Source organism: Tachypleus tridentatus, chromosome 10, assembly GCF_004210375.1.
Source record: "Tachypleus tridentatus isolate NWPU-2018 chromosome 10, ASM421037v1, whole genome shotgun sequence".
Classification (NCBI taxonomy): domain Eukaryota; kingdom Metazoa; phylum Arthropoda; class Merostomata; order Xiphosura; family Limulidae; genus Tachypleus; species Tachypleus tridentatus.
Genome location: NC_134834.1, coordinates 8,051,983 through 8,073,164, shown reverse-complemented (window position 1 = coordinate 8,073,164; position 21,182 = coordinate 8,051,983). Strand labels below are relative to the sequence as shown.

The window sequence follows — 21,182 nt, the reverse complement described above, 5'->3', positions numbered from 1 at the left end:
CAGTATGAAAAACAACTGTATCTTAGTTCTGTGTCCAGTATGAAAAACAACTGTATCTTAGTTCTGTGTCCAGTATGAAAAACAACTATAGCTTAGTTCTATGTCCAGTATGAAAAACAACTGTATCTTAGTTCTATGTCCAGTATGAAAAACAACTATAGCTTAGTTCTATGTCCAGTATGAAAAACAACTGTAGCTTAGTTCTATGTCCAGTATGAAAAACAACTGTAGCTTAGTTCTATGTCCAGTAGGAAAAACAACTATAGCTTAGTTCTATGTCCAGTATGAAAAACAACTATAGCTTAGTTCTATGTCCAGTATGAAAAACAACTATAGCTTAGTTCTATGTCCAGTATGAAAAACAACTGTAGCTTAGTTCTATGTCCAGTATGAAAAACAACTATAGCTTAGTTCTATGTCCAGTATGAAAAACAACTGTAGCTTAGTTCTATGTCCAGTATGAAAAACAACTGTAGCTTAGTTCTATGTCCAGTATGAAAAACAACTGTAGCTTAGTTCTATGTCCAGTATGAAAAACAACTGTATCTTAGTTCTATGTCCAGTATGAAAAACAACTGTAGCTTAGTTCTATGTCCAGTATGAAAAACAACTATAGCTTAGTTCTATGTCCAGTATGAAAAACAACTATAGCTTAGTTCTATGTCCAGTATGAAAAACAACTATAGCTTAGTTCTATGTCCAGTAGGAAAAACAACTATAGCTTAGTTCTATGTCCAGTATGAAAAACAACTGTATCTTAGTTCTATGTCCAGTATGAAAAACAGCTGTAGCTTAACATCAAGGTTCAATGTTAAAACAGTTATAGCTAAGCACCAAGTCCAACCATAGAAACAGCTGTAATTTGGCACCATATCCAAGCCGTATTTACAGGTGATTATTTTACCTAGGATCAACCATACTTATGGATGATTTTCTTACCTTGGCTTAGCCATACTTACAGGTCATTATCTTACCTAGGCTCAGCCATACTTAGGGGTGATTATCTTACCTAGGCTCAGCCATACTTACAGGTAATTATCTTACCTCGGCTTAGCCATACTTACGGGTGATTATCTTACCTAGGCTCAGCCATACTTACTAGTGATTATCTTACCTAGGCTCAGCCATACTTACGGGTGATTATCTTACCTAGGCTCAGCCATACTTAGGGGTGATTATCTTACCTAGGTTCAGCCATACTTAGGGGTGAGTATCTTACCTAGGCTCAGCCATACTTACGGGTGAGTATCTTACCTAGGCTCAACCATACTTACGGGTGATTATCTTACCTAGGCTCAGCCATACTTACGGGTGATTATCTTACCTAGGCTCAGCTATACTTACGGGTGATTATCTTACCTAGGCTCAGCCATACTTAGTGGTGATTATCTTACCTAGGCTCAGCCATACTTATGGGTGATTATCTTACCTATGTAGTAATCAAATTTGCTTACTTGTTTCATTTGCAATCAAGTAAATCTTACAATTTGACAACTAAATGTGAGAAAGAACAGCTTACTACTGGAGGAAGGCTATGATCTACATGAAATATCTGTATGAGTGAAGTAGAAGGAAAAACTACACAAGGGTACCTAACGTATAGTACAAGGAGTATTGTATTCTAACACTTGGGGAACGTACATTGATTTAAGATTAAAAAAAACAAATGACCTCATATTCAACTTGCAACAGTAGCTATATTTTTTTAATGCAGACTTTTTTTGCTATTATTAGCATGAATGGATTGCTGGGCTTAAAGCCAGAAAGGTTTGAATGAATTGAGAGTGGTGTCATAGTTATTGGATTGTATCCTTCAAGACACTAAGTGTCAGTTCACCATTAGAAAAACCTCAGGACTTCACTACCAGCTGATACAAAAGAATAATACGTTTTCACAAGACATGATTTTTTTGGGTAAAATAATTAAAACAAACAGTAAAAGGGTATACTGCGACTTTTGTCTTATTACTTACACTTATTAGGGTGGGAAGGAATAGCTTGAATATTATGGTCTGTTTTGCTCTGAATTCACTTTTTTGTGGAGCTCTTGCAGTGACTTAAAATCACTATACAGGTGTTTAGAAACTCAGATAGGGAACTTTGTTATTGACTTATATTTTGAAATTAAGCAATTTAAATTTATTAAAATTATGAAACTTTAATACTAAATTGTTAATGGTTTTCTTCTGAGAGAGTCATGAAGGTCGAGCCATTTCGTTTGGTTTAGTCACTTACATAAACGTGGTGGTTCATTTATATCTACTTTACATGTTATTATTGTCTCAAGATGTGGATACAACTCTTACCTTTTGAAAGTAGCAGTAAAGTTATTTTTTATTTGACTATAAAATATAATTATAGTCTTTACATACTTGGTGAAATTTTGACATGTCTCTAGGTGTCTAAGGATCTTCAGAGACTGTTAAACTTTAGCATGTGTCATGACTACATTGATAAGACTTGGGACTGTTGTAGCAGGAAACAAATGGTGAATTTAATCATAACAGAAAATACTGTGTTTAAAATGTCGAATTATAAACCTTGTGCTTATTAATCATCAGGAAAACAAATGGACACACACACAGTATGTTTAATATTCATATCATGATATTATTTCATATATAAAAGTAGAAATAAATTCAGTTAAGTAACCCACAAGAGATAGAAATCTAATTTGTATTTTATATGTTTCGTTGTTTACGTCTGTTACAAATATAAAACTGAATTAAATAAATCAATATTAATCACCTGTACTTGGGCCAATGGTGTTCATTGGTTGATGTACCTGAACTGTTAATCTGTTGACAGTGGATATTGGTTGATGTACCTGAACTGTTAATCTGAGATTTAGTGCTTCACAATTTGTTGTCTTGGTTACACTACAGGAACGATTATCAAATCGTACTATTTGGCCAGACGAGAGTACCCAAAGAGTTGGTGGTGGGTGTTGTAGATTAGTTGTTTAGTTTATCAGTTCAAAATTGGAAGTGATTGTGTATAGATAACCTTTTGTGTGAAAAGTTTAAACTTAAAGTGAAATGTATTCAAACATCCAGTGTTTGGTTTGCAGGCTGCCTGATGGTGGCCCGTCAAAAGATACCCAGTTAAGGAAAGGAAGTGGAACACGTTCCAGTTGGAAACAAAAACAACCCATTTTTAAGCGAAATGTTTTGAGAACCATTATCTTAGGTAAACGTGACCAACTGGGATTATATCATATTTGTAGATGCTTTTAAAGACTGTACAATCTGTATGTAAATTGTTAAACACTGATACACATCTCTGTCCTCTCTGTGCATTTCTTTAATGGGTGTGTAATGTATTTTTTTGTTTTGTGTCTGCAGTAGGCTTAGACTGTGGAGAACTAAACATGTGAGGATCATTTAGGGTTAGATGCTATTCGATATCTTCACTGTCAACTTGATGATGATGCCAATGGTAACATTGGTGTTGCTGAAAGCAATGATGTAAGTATTTGTACAAGCTTAATATTTAAAGTTTTATCATTTTGAAATTTTTATCATATGTTATTGTGCCACCATATTTGTCGTGGGATCTATAAGTTACATATCTGAGTAAGCAACCCAAAACTACAGACAATAAAAATACGTTTTTGTTAGAAATTCACAGAAATTATTACATTATAATAATTGCTAGTGATTGGTAACTGGGTGTTTGTCAAACTAAACATAAGTAGTAGTAGGAAAGTTGCAAATATTTTTTAAACAAGTTTTCTTAAAAACAATTGATTTTCAACTCCCTTTGTGTCTGTGAGGCCACATCTACACTTTTTACATTAAATAATGCCTTATGGAGTTTTTAAACAACTTGTTACATGTGTAATAACTGTCAGTCAACCAGGTATTCTAAATACACTTAAAGGTCTGGTATTTATTTGTGATATATAGATATTTAGCCATTTTTAAAAATATTGTTCCCAGCCTTAAATCTTGAATTACGTTTTTGAAATGCACTTTGTATGTTTAATTTTAGCCCAGAAACAAGAAGAAACATACCCTTAATAGATCCTTTATTAGGTACATCTATCTAGTGCTTGGTAGGGCTCCCATTTTGCCTCCACAACAGCCTGAATTCTTTGCAGCATGGATTAAATAAGATGCTGGAAACATTTCTTAGGGATTTTGTTCCATGCTGGCTCGATAGCATCATGCAGCTCCTGCAGATTTGTCAGCCACACATTCATGCTGCCAACCTCCCATTTTATCTTTTTCCAAATTTGGGAGCTCTGTTGGATTGAAATCTGAGGACCGTGCAGGCCATTGGAATACACTGAAGTCACTCATGTTTGTAGAACCAGTTTGATATGATGCGTGCTTTGTGACATGGTGCATTATACTGCTGAAGTAGCCATTGGAAAAGGGGTACACTGTGGCCGTAAAGGGATGCACATGGTCAGCAACAATGCTCAGATATCCTGTGACATTCAAAATGATACTCAGCTAGTATTAAGGGGCCTAATATTTACTAAAAAGATATTCCTCACACCATTACACCACCACTGTGTATCGTTGACGCAAGGCAGGATGTATCTATGCTGTTTATGCCAAATTCTAACCCTACCATCTGTATGTCTGAGCAGAAATCGAGATTTGTCACACCAGGCGATGTTTTTCCAATCTTTATTCTTCCAGTTTTGGGGATCCACTGTAGCCTCATCTCCCTGTTCTTAGCTGACATGAGTGGAACCTGGTGTGGTCTTCTGCTGCTGTAGCCCATCCTCTTCAAGGTTCAAAATCTTGTACATTCAGAGATCTCCTTCTGCACATCACTGTTGTAAAGAGTGGTTATTTGAGTATTTGTGGCCTTCCTGTCAGCTTGAATAACTCTGGCCATTCGCCTCTGACCTCTCTTCTTAACAATGTGTCCACAGAGCTGCCATTCACTGGATGTTTTTTGTTTTTCTCAACATTCTCTGTAGACTCTAGAGACTGTATTACATGAAATTCTCAGGAGGTCAGCAATTTCTGACCAACAGTCATTCCACTGTCAAAGTCATTTAGATCTTGTAATGTTTGGTCAAAAAACAACTGCAAACCTCTTGACCATGTGCACATGCTTTATGTATTGAGTTACAACTTCATGATTTGCTGTATGGTAATTTGCCTTTAAAGAACAGGTGAACATAAAGTGTACATGGTAAACATGGTACAGGATATTTACTAAGTTTCTACTATAAATTCTTTTTTGTTTTACAAGTAGTTTAAATATGTTCCTCATAATCCATTTTGTGATTTTTTTCACAGAAAACATTTTATTGCATTGCTAAGCTTTGACCTAAGATGTTGTCATATTTTCAATATTCAAATCATCACATAAGTTGAAGATTTTATAGAAGGTATACTTTACCTCTTTGCTGGCAAGAATGTACTTGAATATCAAGTATGGCTACTGTAACAGACATTGTAACAACATGGATCATGGCTACAGTAACAGTCATTGTAACAACATGGATCATGGCTACTGTAACAGACATTGTAACAACATGGATCATGGCTACTGTAACATACATTGTAACAACATGGATCATGGCTACAGTAACAGACATTGTAACAACATGGATCATGGCTACAGTAACAGACATTGTAACAACATGGATCATGGCTACTGTAACATACATTGTAACAACATGGATCATGGCTACAGTAACAGTCATTGTAACAACATGGATCATGGCTTTAAGTAACAGTCATTGTAACAACATGGATCATGGATTTAAGTAACAGTCATTGTAACAACATGGATCATGGCTTTAAGTAACAGTCATTGTAACAACATGGATCATGGCTTTAAGTAACAGACATTGTAACAACATGGATCATGGCTACAGTAACAGACATTGTAACATGATGGATCATGGCTTTAAGTAACAGACATTGTAACATGATGGATCATGGCTTTAAGTAACAGACATTGTAACAACATGGATCATGGCTACAGTAACAGACATTGTAACATGATGGATCATGGCTTTAAGTAACAGACATTGTAACAACATGGATCATGTTATATTATGAAACTGTATTACTTTATTAAGTTGTGTTACAACATTATTTTTCGTGTAATACACACACCTTGTTTTAATTTATCTGATACACATAGAAACTTGCATTTCAATAGTTTTCGGATGATTAAATCTTTTTCCATTCAGTGTTCTTCTGTTGATCCAGTTCCCAACACTCAACGTCTACATTAGAATTGTTTTCATGTTTTTTAGTTCAAGATCTAAACATTTATAGTGCAGGATATTGAGTTCAATATGTCACATGGTGTTGAAAATTTGATTCATTCAAAAAATGAAGGTTGGACTGTCTTGGTGCACTGTATGTGATATGAACAAAATCAGTGTTTAATGGGCCAGAGAAGGAAACATGTAATTTATCTAATGCTTAACCATCGACTGTCAAAAGATTAAACTTTGTTTAGTATTGATTTTAATGTTTTCTTGAAACAGTAATATTTTTGAATATAGGTGTTTACATAGCACAGAAAGTTTTTATTGAACAGTAAGTACAGTTATTGTTGTTTGTCTCATTAATTTATGTTTCTGTAGTAAATGAATTATTTTCACTGATATAATACTCAAATTTTATGTCAGCACTCAGACTAACCCTTAGAGGGGTCTGATTGGCATCTTCTATAAAGAGTTCATTAAATATGAAAGACTTCTTGTTTAAAGCCATGTTTGTGTTCTCCCATGACTACCAATATGTAAAAATGACTTGTTATTTTGTTTTACATGCTTCTAGTTCTTGCGAGATGAACTCCATTATGAAAGCGGTTATGAACGGCTGAAAGGATTTCACGGTAATGATAAACACGTCAGTGTTGATGAGTTATGGAGGTCATGAAAGGTGTCTGAAGGTAAGAGGTAGGTGTCACTAGTGTTGTTTTGGATGTTTTAAGAAAGATGTTTAAGTATTATCCATCATAAGATGATGCTTCTTTGATACATGTATTGAAATAAATAGTCCTTTCACATGATGTTTATAAACTTAACTATTGCTGAGATCAGCTTGAAGAGTACAGTCATTACAACTCAGCCGACTGAAATCTGATGTTTATAAACTTAACTATTACTGACATCAGCTTGAAGAGTACATTCATTTCAACTCAGCTGACTGAAATCTGATGTTTATAAACTTAACTATTACTGAGATCAGCTTGAAGAGTACAGTCATTACAACTCAGCCGACTGAAATCTGACGTTTATAAACTTAACTATTACTGAGATCAGCTTGAAGAGTACAGTCATTACAACTCAGCCGACTGAAATGTGACGTTTATAAACTTAACTATTACTGAGATCAGCTTGAAGAGTACAGTCATTACAACTCAGCCGACTGAAATGTGACGTTTATAAACTTAACTATTACTGGGATCAGCTTGAAGAGTACAGTCATTACAACTCAGCCGACTGAAATGTGATGTTTATAGTAATATCCACCCTGATCAACATTCTCATTAATTCATAAAATATCTGAGAAGTGGCTATTCTTTAGGTGAGCAAATTCATTTTGTTATGTATTATAATTTATTTCAGATGAGTCTCCAATTTATTATGTTACATAATAACTATGTAACTATTTGTTACTATTTCAAATAACTGGAAATTTGATTCATATTAATGTTTCATTATGATATTTGCCAACAATATTGATACAGTTTTCTTTCATAACACCAATATGTATGTTAATATACAAACAAACAAAATCACAGTTTATAATTATGGGTATTACAAGTAGTTATTATGAACAAGGGTTTTACAAACTTGTAGACAATACTGAGTATTATATCTGGTCCAGAATTGAATATTTCATCAATTATTCAACTAATTCTAAGTTGATATTGTCACATCTCACTTCAACTAGCAAAGTTGGTTAGCTCACACTTGTTACAAGCTCATTTCTTCTGGTGAAGACATTTAATGTCTTCATAGAAATAATAAAAATGTGCAAAGTAATTCACTGAAGTTGAATGGTTTGTAATGTTCAAAATCTATAATCATTCCTGGTCAAACTCCGTAGTTTTTTGATTAATAGGCATTAATCACGAATGTAACCTATATCACATTGACTGTAGCTGTAATCTTCTGTCTCTTGGTGCATCAGTTCATAAACTTTTTAAAGAGACATTCTCGTAAGTTCACTTGGCAACAATACTGTCAATCACTAGTATTACGTATACACGTAGTACGTTGTTGATTCTTATGCTTGACAATCTTCTACAAATGTAGAGAACAGGTGGGGACTTGTACAACACACAGCCAACACATGCAAAAAGAAAACTATAGCAAAAGAAGCATAACTTTTCAAATAAACTTATAATGGTTACTCTGTTATAATTTACTGTAGTTCTATTAATCTGTTGAATATTACCTTTCTTTAAACAGTTCTCAAACAATCTGTTCTTGAGATTTTTAATGTAATCTGAGTAGGTCAGACAATAGTATCAGCTTTCCTGACTCTAGTCAGAAATGACACTTGGCTCTCGTCTCTCTAGCCGGGAACGATGCTTGGCTCTAGGTTTTCTAGCCGGGAACGATGCTTGGCTCTAGTCTCTCTAGCCGGGAACGACGCTTGGCTCTAGTCTCTCTAGCCGGGAACGACGCTTGGCTCTAGTGGCTCTAGCCGGGAACGACGCGTGGCTCTCGTGTCGCTAGCCCGGAACGACGCGTGGCTCTCGTGTCGCTAGCCCGGAACGACGCGTGGCTCTCGTCTCTCTAGCCCGGAACAACGCGTGGCTCTCGTCTCTCTAGCCGGGAACGACGCGTGGCTCTCGTCTCTCTAGCCGGGAACGACGCGTGGCTCTCGTCTCTCTAGCCCGGAACGACGCGTGGCTCTCGTCTCTCTAGCCGGGAACGACGCTTGGCTCTCTTCACTCTAGTTGCATCATATGTAGCTGGATATCTTAAAGGTGTTAGGAATTATACAAAATATATAGAGAACATATAGCTAGATATCATAAACGTTATTTCAATACCAGTTGCATGAAACTTTTAATCTGAACACTTTCTCTCTAACTTGTGTTCATCAAATTTCTTCAGTATATTCATAATTTAAAAGTAAAATGCTTGTTGTCCAAAGGAATTTTTCTTCACATGATGATAAGAAGTCATTGCATAATAAAACTTCTATTTTTGCTTCCATTAGTACGCAGCTGGACAGTAGAAGAAACTGTCCAGTGGCTAGTGACCTATGTAGATCTGCCCCAATATGTTCAGACATTTCGAGATAATGCTGTGGATGGTTCTGCCTAACTGTTATAATTTTTGAGGGAGTGAAATATATAACTATTCATGTAACTGCCAGAAAGTGATTTTATGTCAATCTTACAGCCAAAAGTTTTGATTTAATAATAGGTGGTGCAAATCTTGCAGTGTAATTTTATGTTATTGTGTAGGCTTAATTATGCCTTCAGTAACGAATTTCTTAGTTAAATGTATCATAAAACAAATGGGCTTAGAAGATGGTTTTGAGTTCTAGAGTCTGTTTTAATTTCATACTGTCACTATATGAACGTGTGTGCAGTATTTATATCAATTGATAAAGAATTCTCTGTACCTACATATTAACAAACATTGTGTCTGTCCTTATAAGTACATTTACTTGTTCAAAGATAAATTGAAGAACCATGCCATAGCCTTAAAATGTGTGCAGTGTTACCATATTTTATACAGTTTGTGCATAATTAACTTACATGAACACACTATTTCTGTATTGGCTCAAACAACTCCAGTTATTAAATCTTTTAGTAATTGAATACATAACTATTTATCTTCATATTAATTTGTTTGTATAGTGAACATTTTGTTCTTCTGTATATAACTTTGTACTTAACTTTCACAAAACTGTTCTTCAATTCAGTTTCCTTTCTTTAACATGAACAATTTACAATAAAATCACATACTGTACTTTAACATGAACAATCTACAATAAAATCACATACTGTACTTTAACATGAACAATCTACAATAAAATCACATACTGTACTTTCTTTAACATGAATAATTTACAACAAAATCACATACTGTACTTTAACATGAACAATCTACAATAAAATCACATACTGTACTTTAACATGAACAATCTACAATAAAATCACATACTGTACTTTAACATGAACAATCTACAATAAAATTGCACACTGTACTTTCTTTAACATGAACAATCTACAATAAAATCGCACACTGTACTTTCTTTAACATGAACAATCTACAATAAAATCACATACTGTACTTTCTTTAACATGAACAATAAACAATAAAATCGCACACTGTACTTTCTTTAACATGAAAAATAAACAATAAAATCGCACACTGTACTTTCTTTAACATGAACAATATACAATAAAATCACATACTGTACTTTCTTTAACATGAACAATATACAATAAAATCACATACTGTACTTTCTTTAACATGAACAATAAACAATAAAATCGCACACTACTTTCTTTAACATGAACAATATACAATAAAATCACACACTGTACTTTCTTTAACATCAACAATATACAATAAACTCTCATACTGTACTTTCTTTAACGTGAACAATATACAATAAAATCACATACTCTACTTTAACGTGAACATTATGTAATTGTTATGTGTATTTATGTTGTGGCGAGTTATGTTAATGTTGTTATGTATGTTTATGTTGTGGCAAATTGTTTTTTTTTGGGTTTTTTTCAGATTTATAAGGTGTAATAAGTCTCATTGTGTGTCAGTGATTTTATTTCATGAAACTTGATAAAAATTTATATTTATAATTTTGTTATATATTTTAGGATGGCAGCAAGTGTTGGAATCCTTCTAATATATGTGTTGGGTATAAAAGATGCTATTGACTGACGAAAGTTATCTCTAAAAGCAATGGATGTGATCCTTGTTGGACCCCAAAAACGTAAGTGTTTTAGTTGTGTTACTGTTAAATGTTGCAATTTTTTGTTGCTTCTAGAATTATGCAGGGACTGTTTCTGTCTTTATTTTCCGGGGACTGTTTCTGTTTTTACTTTCCTGCCCTTGAGAAAAATACACATTTGAAACCATCCTCCATGTTTCCTTCTTATGATGTTCAGGTGCTGCCCTCTATTAATAGCAGTGGCAACTAACTTAATAAGCCAGTTATCCTTTTAAAAAGTAAAATTGACTCAACCAATCTTGTCTTTACCATGTGCTCTCTTGCATTATTATCTTCAAAATGTAACTCAAAGAAATCAGAAGTTATTCAGTTTTACAAATAATTCTGCATAACTTAATAAGGTCACCTCTGACCCCCTTTTTCAAGAGAAAACAACTTAAAAGGTTTTAAACTAACTCTAAGTGAATCTCTCCATCCCAGAAGTCATCACTGCAGTCCTCTTTTGAACCATCTCCAATAGATGACTATCTCTTCTTAGACAAGGATATTAAAACTGTACATAGTATTCCATGTGAGACCTAACTAGTTATTTGTATACAAGTTTTGTTACCTATTTTAACTTGTAATCAATATGCCTATAAGTAGACCACTTAAATTCTATTGGATTTACTATCAGCATCAGAATATTACTTTATGGCTCAAGTCACTCATCCATTACTATGATCTGGATTTACTATCAGCATCAGAATATTACTTTATGGCTCTAGTCACTCATCCATTACTATGATCTGGATTGACTATCAACATCAGAATATTACTTTATGGCTCAAGTCACTCATCCATTACTATGATCTGGATTTACTATCAGCATCAGAATATTACTTTATGGCTCAAGTGGCTCATCCATTACTATGATCTGGGTTTACTCTCAGCATCAGAATATTACTTTATGGCTCAAGTCACTCATCCATTACTATGATCTGGATTTACTCTCAGCATCAGAATATTACTTTATGGCTCATCCATTACTATGATCTTTTTGGCTCAATTACATTGTTTATTTGGTTTTCTTTTTTATTAATCTTGTGATCAAAGTTATGCTAAACCAAATACATTATCTTATACTTAACATAATTAGCCCCCCTTGGTGTGGATTCCTGTATATGGTGAGGGGACCTCCCAGGGAAGGTTCTGTTCTTTCAGTTTACCTCTTCTGGGATCTAAACATCCACCCACATGTTTGGCGACCCGTGAAGGAGAGGAAAGGATCCTGGTGGTTGAGGGTCCAACCCTAACATACCACTTTGGCCTCGAATTCCTGTAGATGGGCAACCTAGGGGTGGTCCCCCTTGGGTCAGTTGGCTGGTCGATTTGGGCTAGGGTCAGCCAAGTACTAGTGTTGGATGTTCTCATCAGGTATTGTGGACATTATATCTGATGCTGGTGTTTGGGTATAGTGCTCACAAAACCCTGGCATTACTGCAGTGTCCTTGTTTGGCATTGTAGTGCATCCCCTCGTAGGACTCCATGGTGGGGTGGGGTCAGTGGGCACTGAAATATTCCTTTTTTAATTATGGATCTTCCAAATAAAAACTTAAATAAAATAATGAAAAGTAGTCCATAAGTAAATGATCATGTCTTGAAAATTCTGAGCAATAATCTTCAACATCTGTAACACCTATTGTATTTCATTTCCTTATACTACATTCTCTTTCAGACAAACATTTAGGGCAGATATTTCATTCAGAAGGGATGAGAGGGACTTGCTGGTTCTCCAAAGTCAGTAAAGAAGCTTTGATTTGTTGACATCTTTGTGGAAACATCCACATCTCAACACAGTGAACTCCTCTTGCATTTAAAGGATATACCTATTGAGGTTATGCCTCATTCTACTTTGAATTTATGATGAGGAGTTATTGTTGAGTGGGATTTGAAGAACATTCCAGAGCCAGAGGTTCTCACTGGTTTCCCCCCCCCCAAGGAGGTTCTGCAATGAGTTGTATCTCCACTCGCAAAGATTGAATTACGATGTCATACAGTGTCTTCATTTTAATCTTTACATCACTACGTCCACCTGCCACCATCAAGGCAGGTTATGTTAATTGTAGGGTATGACCGTACATTCCAAACCCTCTTAGATATTTCCAGTGTCAGAGGTTTGGTCACTTGAAGACGTCATGTCATGATTCCTTGACATGTGCTCGTTGTGGTGGCAAGGATTACAATGGCTGTGAGTGTGAAATAGACCCTCATTGTGTCAGTTGCAATGGCTCACACCCATCCTACTTTTATTCTTGTCTTAAATGGTTGGAAGAAAAGAGATGCAGCATTTTAAAATGATTCATAACATTACTTATCCTGAGGCTTGAAAGCTGCTGTCCACCACTTCATCTCAAATGTATACTGCTGCACTTTCTTCCACCACTACAGTGGGTGTGCAGATGGATCCCTCTGCCTCCAAAAGAATCATTCTCAAAACAAATAAGACTTTTGACCTCCATGATTAAAAAAGTTGATGAATCAACTTCAACACCCATCTCTGTCTCTTACATACATTCCAACAAATCCCAAAATCCACTTCCTTTGGTTCCAGGTACGGGCATTTCCTTAGATGCAAAACGATCGTTCGTTCACGTCCTCAGTCACTGGAATCCCCTTCAACAGCAAAGACCTGCCCAATTCACCCAGGGCAGGATACATGGAGGACGATAGACCTCCCTCGAATAAGGACAGTAAAAAACAAACAAGATGTAGTCGTAAACAGAAAGGTTCTCCAACCAAATTCGCCTATACATAAATAAAAATGGTCACCTTGATACACTAGAACTGTCGAAGTTTACATTCTAATCTGGATGACATCAAAACACTGATTGCTTCCTACCATTCTGTATGTCTTTCCTTACAGGAAACATGTCTGAAACCTGCTGATACAGTTATCTTTCAGCAGTTTTCTTTGTATAGAAATGACAGGCTGTGTGATGGATAAATGCATGGAGGGGTGCCACTGTTGCACAGTAGCCATTCATGTTTCCTTGGGTCATGCCATCACTTTTTTGTTCACTCTACCTGTTGCTGGGAGAGACATATGATCAATCAGACCTTGATACTCTCATTGAACAGTTGCTCTCTTCCTTTTTAATCCTGGGGGACATTAATGGACATCATTCCCTCTGGGGAAGTGCTGATATTGATAGGAGGGGTCACTCTGTAGAGCATATCCTTGCTGATCACAACCTTTCTCTTTTCAATACTGGTTCTTATACTTATTTTCATGCACCTAGTCAGTCCTTTACTGCTGTTGATCTCTCAGTTTGCTCCCCTTCACTATCCTCCCACTTTTTATGGAGGGTTGACAATAATCCACGAGCCAGTGATCATTTTGCTATTATTTTGAGAGAGACTGGCTGTGGTCGATGTCACCTGACCCACGTGCCCCAGTAGAAGCTTGATCTGGCCCTTTTTGACTGCTCTTGCAGAACTTAATCCTGCCATTGTCTTTAAGCCATCAATAGATGACAACATGACTCGTATTCCCACAACCTCGACACATTTTCCATGATATCTTTGCCTGTGGTGGAATCCTACCTGCCACATGGCATGGAAGGTTCAAAAATGGCCCTGGAATACTTTTTGTAGGTATTCCACACTCTCACACTGCATCACATCCAGCAGGCTCGTGCACATGCTCGGTGGGTTAGACGTCAAAGCCAGAAGGAATCTTGGATTAACTTCACAAATAGCATATCTTCTACTGCCAGTACCAAAGTCATATGGGACAAGATTCGAAAGGTCAGTGGGTAATATAATTCTGTCCCCCTCTCGATCTTGCCCTCTAATGGCCACGAAGTAACTGATACCCAGAGCATCGCTGATACTCTAGGTTAAAGCTTTTGCAAGGTATCTAGCACTTCTGTAGGACCTAAAAGAGGATGGTTAATGCTCGTCTTGGTTAGTTTCTCGAATCAAACAACCACCTCTCAGTCACACAGTGTGGATTCCAATAACAGCACTCCACCCTGGACCACCTGAATCAACTTGAAAGTTCAATCAGAGAAGCCTTTCTCAAATGACATCTTGTATTAATATTCTTTGACATTGAGATGGCTTATGATACAACATGGAGGAATAGCATTTTGTGAGACCCCAACATATATGGGTTATGTGGCCATTTTTCCATTTTTATTAAAAAGTATTTAATGGACAGGAGATTCCAAATTTGTGTGGGTTTGACATTTTCCTGTTATTTTCTATAGGAACTTGGAATCCCTCATGGCTGTATTTTGAGTGTCACATTTTCCAGTATAAAGATTAATGCCATCACTGAACAACTCTCTCTTACTGTTGTAAATGGGTTCTTTGTCGACGACTTTTACATTTCATGTCAGTCATCAAACATGATGTATATTAAGCAGCAGTTACAGACTGCCCTCAATCCTTTACTGAAGTGGACCACAGCAAATGCCTTTAACTTCTCTCTCTCTACAATTGTTAGTTTGCACTTTTGCTACCAACCGTAATCCTGAACTCCATGTCACTAAAGTTGTGCTGCCTGTGGTCCCTGAGACAAAGTTCTTGGGGCTTATCTTTGACCATAAGCTGACCTTTGTACCACACATTAAGCAGCTACGGGTCAAATGTACAAGAGCACTGAACATCCTCCATGTCCTCTCTTCCACCACTTGAGGAGCAGATTGATGATCTGTGCTAAAGATATATCATGCTATTATTCGATTGAAACTCAACTATGGATCACTGGTCTATGGCTCTGCCAGACCATTGGCCTTAAAGATGCTAGACCCTATTTTTCATCAAGAACTTCAGTTTTGCACTGGGTTTTTCTGCACTTCCCCAGTTCAGAGCTTATACATAGTCTCATGAACCTTCTTTGCACCTCTGCCATTTGCAACTGTCTTTACTATATGCTTTAAAAGTTTGTTCTTTACCAAAGCATCCCACCTGTGATTGTGTTTTACTTCTTCAGTGGGTCATACTTTTTCAGAATAGATGATTTGCCATTGCTCCTTTTGGCCTTTGTATCCAGGAGCAGTTGGGTGAATTGGGTCATTTTTTGGATAACATTGTTGTATCTACTGCCATCCCACCATGGCTTCTTACAGTCTCCAAATGTGACATATCTTTATATCATCTGAGAAGAGAAGACACTCCCAATTGGAAATACTGTCTGTTATTTGCTGAACATCTTTCGAACCATCCCTCCATTCCTATTTATACAGACGGTTTGAAATCAGGTGACTATGTGAGCTCTGCCATGGTATGTTGTGGTTTGGTGGTTGTGCACAGAATCCCCTCAGCAGCTTTTGTGTTCACTGCTGGACTTTATGCCATTCCTCTTGCCCTGGATCACATAGAAGCTAAGCAGTACTCAAACTGCACGATTTATACTGACTCGCTTAGTTCTCTACTGGCCCTGGAATTGCTTCACGTTATTTCACACCCTGTTCTCACAGATATTCAAAACAGACTGGCCCATTCCTCTTTAACATCTTCTTCTCTCCAGTTTTACTGGGTATCGAGCCATGTTGGTATTCATGGGAACGAGCTTGCCGACTCCATAGCTAAATCTGTCTGCTCTGGCACTATCACTGATGTGCCTGTTCCATACATGGACTATGGTCCTGTATTCAAGGCTCGGCTTCATGCTAGTTGGCAGTCGATTTGGAGTGAGCAACATAAAAACAAGCTTTTCCAAATAAAACCCTCAATTGGACTTTGGCCATCCTGCTTCCAGGGGGATCAGAAAGAGGAAGTTGTTCTAACTAGACTATGCATTGGTCACAGTTTTTTAACTCATCTTTTTCTTTTATTTGGAACTGATGTACCAGTGTGTTGTCATTGTGACACTCAGGTCACAATAAGCCACATTTTACTAACTTGGCGTCGTTATGACTCTCAACGATGGCACCATTTTAAACATGTTCTGTCCCAAGTTTTGTCCATAAAGTTAGACAGTGTTATTGGTGATGGTGATACTGTCCACTTTGGAAATATTTTTAGTTTTTTTAAAGACCATTAATCTTACTATTGCTGTTTAAATTTTTTAAATTTATACATTAGATATTTTTTAACGAGATTCCCTTTTAAAAATCAAAGTACGTCTTGTTTGATTTGAAATGAGAATATGGCTGTAACATCAAATAACTCGAAACCAAGACTGGAAAGACCAACTTCAGGTGACTAACTCTGCTGTTTGAAGTACCCGTTAGTCATCCTGGCGAGTTATAATTAAAATGTGACTAACTCTGCTGTTTGAACTACCCATTAGTCATCCTGGTGAGTTATAATTAAAATGTGACTAACTCTGATGTTTGAACTACCCATTAGTCATCCTGGTGAGTTATAATTAAAATGTTACTAACTCTGATGTTTGAACTACCTGTTAGTCATCCTGGTGAGTTTTATAATTAAAATGTTACTAACTCTGATGTTTGAACTGCCCGTTAGTCACCCTGGTGAGTTATAATTAAAATGTCACTAACTCTGATGTTTGAACTACCCGTTAGTCATCCTGGGGAATTATAATTAAAATGTGACTTACTCTGATGTTTGAACTACCCATTAGTCATCCTTGTGAGTTATAATTAAAATGTGACTAACTCTGATGTTTGAACTACCCGTTAGTCATCCTGGTGAGTTTTATAATTAAAATGTTGCTACAAGTCTTTTGAAACTTTTATTACTTTATTTGCTGAAAATGATCATAATGTCAAATAACTTGGGACCAGGACTGGAAAGGCTTCAGGTGACTGATGGTGGTTTTTGAATTTATCTATTTGTCTTCCTGGTGAATTATGGTAATTACAATTATGCCACAGAAAGCCCTTTACAACTTATATTTCTGTAGTTTTTAGCTTACCGTTGTAGACTAGATGTTAACACTGGTTTTATGCTATTTATGTTTTTTTTTAACTTTGTTTTGTTTTACTTTAATTTCCTTTTATGAATTTTACAAAATTTAATTTTACTTTTTATCGGATGTTTTGCATGACTAACCTAGCTGCTTTGTGGCATCATGCATGACTAACCTAGCTGCTTTGTGGCATCAAACACCAAACCAACCAACCAACCAACATAAATTACCAATATTAGTTTATCTTACACGAATTTTATAAAGTTATTCTGTAGTATCTTAACATCTTCAACACAGCTTCAAAGAGTTTGTCATATGCAGTTTTTATTAATCTGCAAATAATAAAAAAAATAAAAGTCCAGATGCTGACCCCTGAGGTACTCCATTAATATCTAGTCCTAGTGGACTCCATTAATAATAATGTTTTACTTTGTTCTGTCCAACTAGCCCCTCGGTGTGGATTCCTGTACGTGGTGAGGGGACCTCCCAGGGAAGGTTCTGTTCTATCTGGTTACCTTCTCTGGGATCTAAACATCCACCCACGTGTTTGCCGTGCATGGCGACCTGTGAAGGGGAGGAGAGGATCCTAACACACCACTTTGGCCTCGAATTCCTGTAGACGGGCGGCCTTTGGGTGGCCCCCCTTGGGTCAATCGGCTGGTCCACTTGGGCTAGAGTCAACCAAGTACCAGTGTTGGAAGTTCTCAACGGGTGTTGTGGACATTGTGCCTGATGCTGGTGTTTGGGTATAGTGCTCACGAAACCCTAGCGTTGCTACATTGTCCTTGCGTGACTTTGTAGTGCGTCCCCTTGTAGGGCTCCATGGTGGGTGGGGTCAGTGGGTACCGAAATTTTTTCTTTTTCCTGTGGATCCTCCAAAATATTTAAATAAAATTGTAAAAAAACAGTCAATGGGTAAGCGACCACGTCTTGAATACTCAGAACAGCAATCTTCAACATCAGAAACACACGTACCTCATTTTCTTATATTACATTCTCTTTCGGGGAAAAACCTTTAGGGCAAATGTCCCCTTTTTTATTCAAAAGGGACTAGAGGGACTTGCTGGCTCTCCAAAATCAGTAAAGAAACTTTGATCTGGTGACATATTGGTTGAAACATCCACATCCCAACACAGTGAACTCCTCTTGAATTCAAAGGCAATTGGGGATATACCTATTGAGGTTACACCCCATGCTACCTTGAATTCTTCACGAGGAGTTATTGTTGAAAGGATTTGAAGAACGTTCAGTCAGAGATTCTCGCTGGTCTCTCCACTCAAGGAGTTTCTGCAGTGAGGTGCATCTCCACTCGCAAAGATGGAGTTACACTGCCAACAAATACCCTCGTTTTAACATTTACTTCACCACGTGCACCTGCCACCATCAAGGCAGGTTATCTCATTGCAGGGTTCGCCATACATACCAAACCCTCTTCGATGTTTCCAATGTCAAAGATTTGGCCACTCAAAGACATCTTGTCGTGGTTCCCTGACATGTGCTCGTTGTGGAGGCAAGGACCACGATGCCTATGATTGTGACATGAACCCACATTGCGTAAACTGCAATGGTTCTCACCCCTCTTACTTTCATTCTTGCCCAAAATGGTTGGAGGAAAAAGAGGTGCAGCGTTTGAAAACGACACATAACAAAGTTATCCTGAGGCTCGGAAATTGCTATCCACAACTCCATCTCAGACATATGCTGCTGCACTTCATTTCACAACTACAGTGGGAGTGCAGACAGATCTCTCTGTGCCTCCAAGAGAATCATCTTCAAAACAAATGAAAAGCCTTTTGACCTCCGTGGTTAAAAAGGTTGATGAATCGACTTCCACACCCATCTCTGTTCCTCCCATACCTTCCAACAAACCTCAAGTTCCACGTTCTTCAGTTTCAGATTCAGGCATTTCTTCTGATACATCTTTTTCTTCCACCACAAGAGACAAAACAATTATTCGTTCGCGTCCTCAGTCACTGGATTCCCCTTCCAATAACAAAAACCTGCCCACCTGACCCAGAGCAGGATCCATGGAGGTTGATAGACCTCCTCCGACTAAAGACAGTAAAGAAATAAGACGTGGTTGTAAACCGAAGGGTTCTCCAGCCACTTCACCTACCCGTTCTTAAAAATGGCCACCTTGATACAATGGAACTGTCGAGGTTTACATTCTAATCTGGATAATATCAAAACGCTGATTGCTTCCTACCATCCTGTTTGTCTTTCTTTACAAGAAACATTTCTCAAAACTGCTGATACTGTCTCTATTCGGCAGTTTTCTCTGTACAGAAATGACAGGTTGTGTGATGGTCGAGTACATGGAGGGGTGGCACTGTTGGTTGATCAACACATGCCCACCCTGTCTTTGTCACTCAACACACCCTTGGAGGCTGTAGCCATCCGTGTTTCCTTGGGTCATACCATCACTGTTTGTTCTCTGTACCTGTCCCCTGGAGAGACATATGATCAATCAGATCTTGATGCTCTCGTTGAACAGTTGCCGTCTCCATTTCTAATCCTGGGGGGATTTTAATGGACATCATCCCCTCTGGGGAAGTGCTATTATTGATGGGAGGAGCCGATCTGTTGAGCGGATGCTCTCTGATCACAATCTTTCTCTTTTCAATACTGGTTCTTCCACTTACTTTCATGCACCTAGTCAGTCCTTTACCGCTATTGATCTTTCAGTTTGCTCCCCTTCATTATTCTCCCATTTTTCATGGAGGGTTGACAGTAATCCACTAGGCAGTGATCATTTTCCGATCCTTTTGAGAGAGACTGGCCGTGGTCGATGCCACCCTACCCGTGTGCCCCGGTGGAAGCTGGATCAGGCAGACTGGTCCACTTTCACTGCTCTCGCAGAACTTGATCCTGCCATCGTAAATCAGCCATCAATAGACGACTGTGTAGCAGCGGTAACTGACTGTATTGCAGCTGCTCAGTGTATTCCTAAAACCTCGACATGTTTTCCACGATATCCTCGTCCGTGGTGTAATCCTGCATGCCACTTAGCACGGAAGGCTCAAAAGCGGGCCTGGGATACTTTTCGTAGATATCCCACACTTTCAAACCGGGTTGCTTTCCAACGGGCCCGTGCACAGGCTAGGTGGGTAAGACGTCAAAGCCAGAAGGAATCTTGGATTAAGTTCACAACCAGCATATCATCTACCACCAGTTCCAAGATCATATGGGGCAGGATTCGAAAGGTTAATGGGCACTACAATTCTGTCCCCCTCTCGATCTTACTCTCTGATGGTCAGGAGGTGACTGATGTTCAGAACATCGCTAACACTAGGTGAAAGCTTTTGCCGGGTATCTAGCACTTCTACTTGTTCCTCCACCTTCTTGGCCATCAAGACTCGGGCAGAGCGATCACCTCTTTCCTTTCGAACTGACTGTTTCTTTGACTATAATTGTCCCTTTACCCTGGTGGAACT

At 37.6% G+C, this 21,182-nt stretch overlaps 1 long non-coding RNA gene across 10 annotated transcripts in view; it reads left to right on the top strand.

Annotated features, from left to right (window-relative positions):
• The window catches only part of LOC143228712 (uncharacterized), a 78,666-nt gene that overhangs the window by 8,680 nt on the left and 48,804 nt on the right, over positions 1-21,182 (top strand). For 5 of the 10 annotated variants that reach the window (XR_013015426.1, XR_013015425.1, XR_013015428.1 and 2 more), the window contains 3 exons: positions 3,345-3,467; positions 6,768-6,889; positions 10,807-10,922. This is a non-coding gene — a long non-coding RNA (uncharacterized LOC143228712). Of the gene's footprint in view, positions 1-3,344; positions 3,468-6,767; positions 6,890-8,520; positions 8,935-10,806; positions 10,923-21,182 lie in introns of all 10 variants that reach the window. The other 5 variants (XR_013015430.1, XR_013015431.1, XR_013015434.1 and 2 more) reach the window with 5 other exon arrangements.